The sequence below is a fragment of the Pongo abelii genome, chromosome 16 (genome assembly GCF_028885655.2).
Source record: "Pongo abelii isolate AG06213 chromosome 16, NHGRI_mPonAbe1-v2.0_pri, whole genome shotgun sequence".
Lineage (NCBI taxonomy): Eukaryota > Metazoa > Chordata > Mammalia > Primates > Hominidae > Pongo > Pongo abelii.
In genome coordinates, this window is record NC_072001.2 from 63,035,757 (window position 1) to 63,040,208 (window position 4,452).

Genomic DNA, 4,452 nt, shown 5'->3' on the forward strand with positions numbered 1-4,452 from the left:
CTTACAAGCAGCAAGAGAGAAAAGCCAGAGCACCTCCAAAGAATAACAATTAGATGAACAGCAACAATGGAAGCCAAGAGATGGTGAATTATTATTACCTCAAATAGCTGAGCGAAAAGTAAATATCTGCCTACAATTCTGTACCCAACAAAGCTATCTTTTAAGTTTTAAAATTATCCTCAACTTTTAAGAATGAGGGCAAATTAAACATTTTTTTATTTTAAAAATAGAAACAGAAATGGTGAGAGTTTACCACCAACAAACTTTTATTAAAGAAATCTCTAAAAAATATTCTTTAGGAAGAAGGAAAATTCTCTAAGAAAAAAGGTCTGAGATGAAAGAAGAAAAGATGATCAAAAATATTGGTAAACTGTACAGTTGTTTATCCATATCAAAATAACAATATATAATTAATGGGGTTGAAAAGAGCATCTAAATTCTGAGCAAGAATGTTATAGCATTGAAAGGTAGCAATCTGACCAAAGTGTTCTTGTATTATTTAGAAAGGTGGTTAACCCATTTATGCTGGAGGTTGCAAATTTGTTGTGTGAAAAATCGGACCTTGGCGATGACCTTGATCAGTAGGATATAAATAACTCCCACAAGTTTAGTGTTCCAGTAGTGGAACATCAGGCATAATTGGGTTAAGATATTAATTAACTTTAGACTTAAAGATGCATATTAAAATTTTGAGGACAATCAATAAAAGAATAGAAAATGGCGTATATAACTCCAAGTTTGACAGAGAAAACAATGAGATAAAACAAATCAAACTCAGTCAACCCAAAAAAGTGCAATAGATCATTCCACGGCCTATGAGGCCATGGTAAAGCTAGTGGATTTTGATCCGAGGGTAGAATTCTGCTGGAATTCTGGAAGATCCAAGATAAATGTGAGATATATTCATTCCCAGTGCCCATGGGGCTTCTCTTCTGATGAAAGGCATTTTCAATTTAGCTCAGAGTTTCTCACTGGTTGACTGTAGCCCAACAAGGCAAAGCTTTAAGTCCTACATCCAGTCGTCTGCTCACCTATGTTGTGAAAATCCCGTGGCTCAGCTCCTCACTGCCATCTGTAATCTTCGAACTCATAATAGCATATCCAGTCTGCAGATATGTATAGAAAAATAATCCCAAACTAGAAAACCTACTCCTTATTCGGGCAATCAAGATCCTCCCAATCTGAAAGGGGAAACTTCTTACACTGTTGATGGGAATGTAAGATAGTACAGCCATACTAATGGCTGGAAAACAGTATAGAGGCTCTTCAAAAAACTAAAACTAGAACTACCATATGATCCAGCAATTCCACTACTGGGTATACATTTTAAAAAACCAGGATATCAAAGAGCTATCTGTACTCCCATGTTTATTGCAGCACCGTTCACAACTGTCAGGATATGGAATCAACCTAAGTGTCCATCAATGGATGAATGGATAAAGAAAATACATATATATATTTTTTTCTAATATACACATATTCGAATATATATGTATATATGTGTATATATGTATATATGTATATATATATTCGAATATATATGTGTGCATATATATATACACACACAATAGAATATTAATCAGACACAAAAGAGAATGAAATCCTGTCATGTGCAGCAACATGAATGGAACTGGAGGTCATTATGTTAAGTGAAATGAGGCTGGAAAGAGTAAGGGGGAGAGGGAGATGAAGAGAAGTTGATTAATGTGTACAAATACACAGTTTTACAGAAGAAATAAGACGTTAGTGTTTGATAGCTCAGTAGGGTGACTATAGTTTATAATAATCTACCATATATTTAAAAATACCTAGAATAGAATAATAATTCAAATGTTTCTAGCATAAGGAAAAGATAAATCTTTAATTATATGACTGTATTAAATTATCACATGGACCATGAAAATATATAATATATATCAATTAAAAATAAAATTATTAAAAATGGAAAAAATAACACATAGGAAAAAAACCAAAAGATCCTCCCAGTCTCACAAAAGCAGTCAAACATATCTGATATCCAAAATATTTCTAATAAGATTTCTAGAAAGGGATGACAGAGAAGATGGAGGGGAACAAATAAAGACATACTAAATATTTCTAGGAAGTGAAGAGATATTTAAATTATTATATGGAAAAGGCATGTTAACTATCTATAGAAATAGTAGGAGCAGGGAAGACCATAATATACAGACAAATCCTGGAGACATTTGAGAAAAAAGAAAATTCTTTTAAGCTTCCAGTATGTGCATATATGTTTGGGGGCATGGTGCAAGAGATTACTTACTAAAGAATGGCAATTAAAACAGCACTGACTCCTTAAATGTAACAAACAATTGAAAGCAGTAGAAAAAAATGTCTTGTAAGTGCTGAGGGAAAAGGACTTAAAACTAAAGTGCTATACTCAATTAATAAAGAATTCAAGTTGTCTGAATAATGTTACCCCGCTCCAAAGATAGCTGCCTTCGAATCCCTGGAACCTATGAATGTTTTCTTACATGGCAAAAAAAAAAAAAGGACTTCGGCGATGTGATTAGATTAAGGATCTTAAAATAGGGAGATTATTCTGGATTATCTACCTAGGCTGTAAATGCAATGACATCATAGCCTGTAAGAGGGAGGTGGAAGGAGATTTGACACACAGAAGAGGATAAGGTAATATGACCATGAAAGAAAAGAATGAAGTGATACAGCCACGAGTCAAGAAATTCTCAGCCATCCAAAGACAGAAGATGCAAGAAATGGATGCCCCTACAGAGCCTCTGGAGGGTAGCCCAGCTCTATTGCTACCTCGATTTCAGCCCAGTGATACTGATTTCAGACTTCTGGGCTCAGGAACTGTGAAAGAATACATTTCTGTTGTTTTCAGGTAATTTGTTGTTTTTAGTCTCCATGTTGCAGTACTTTGCTATAGCAATCACCAGAAATTAATACAGTGAGCTATTACCAAAATATTTCACTGGAAATTGTCGATGAAGTACAGGAGATTTTACATCTTGTCTATGACAATTCAGAGGTTACTAGAAAGACTGAGTCAGTGTTTCAAAGCCAAGCAAAGACATAAACACCCCAAGATTCAAAGCAGCTTAAAGTAAATCTAATATTAAATTACTAACATACATTAACAACTTATAAAAATGGGGACAGTACAGATTTTAATCAACAGTAGTTTATTCTTTGAGAATTTTCTATTTGAATCAGCCTTCTCTTAGTATTTTTATTTTATTTTATTTATATTTGAGACAAGGTCTCACTCTGTCACCCAGGCTGGAGTACAATGATCTGATCACAGCTCACTGCAGCCTTGACCTCCTGGGCTCAGGTGATCTTCCCACCTCAGCCTCCTAGGTAGCTGGGACTACAAGTTCATGCCACCACACCTGGCTAGTTTTTGTATTTTTTGTAGAGATGGAGTTTCACCATGTTGCCCAGGCTGGTCTCGAATTCTTGGGCTCAAGCAATCTGCCTGCCTCATCCTCCCAAAGTGCTGGGATAACAGGCGTGAACCACCACACCGGGCCTGTGTTAGTATTTTAAAGCTATCTGATATCCATACCAGCATCTGGAATAGAATTATTTCAAAAAATCCTTTTTTTTAGGAGCTTTTCACTGCTCTAATCTTCACATTTAGTGAGGTGGAGTAATAGCCAAATATCACAACACAGCTTCAGATCATAAATGTATTACTAGCAAATTCAACTATCCTCCCTCCTTAAACATTTTGAATTTTCTTTCCTTTATGTAAATTCAATACAGCAGTAGCCTCTACCATTTCTTTTTAAGGCACACACACATACTGGAACTCACGATAAATGCTCCTTTAGTAAAAGACATCATGATCACATAGTAATGGTGATTTACTACTGACCCCATTGTATGGATGCGTAATTCAACCAAACCATCATTTCACAGGATGCCACTGTACTTGTGATATACTGTTCCACATCTTTACAGATACCTCTTTAATTAATTAGCCAGATATATTAGGATAACTGGAAAACAAACTATAGATTTTTAAATGAACATTAAGCATATCCCCAGCATTGTAGTATGTACTAGAGAATGTACAAAATAGCAAAAATAAAAAAAATTAATTAATCAATTAAAAAAAAAAAAACCTTGCCATCTTCTTGGGGAAAGAAGATCCCACACAAAACAACTGGAAAACTATGTTAAAGAATACCTGATGAAATGCTAAAGCTTCTCTGAGGCTTCGTTTTACTTCTTCCCAAACAAATAAATGCAGCCGAATACAGGGACTACAGCTGACCTTTTTACAACTGAAAACTCATTAACTGATTTTAATCATTTTTTATACTTGTTGCCAATTGATTACTTTGTATAATGAAAAACATACTTGATGTATATATTAACTAGGGTGTGACTATGATGTGCCATTTGTTTGTCTGCCTTATATGCCATTTAGAGATAAGACTACTTGTAAAGTGCAGCTGA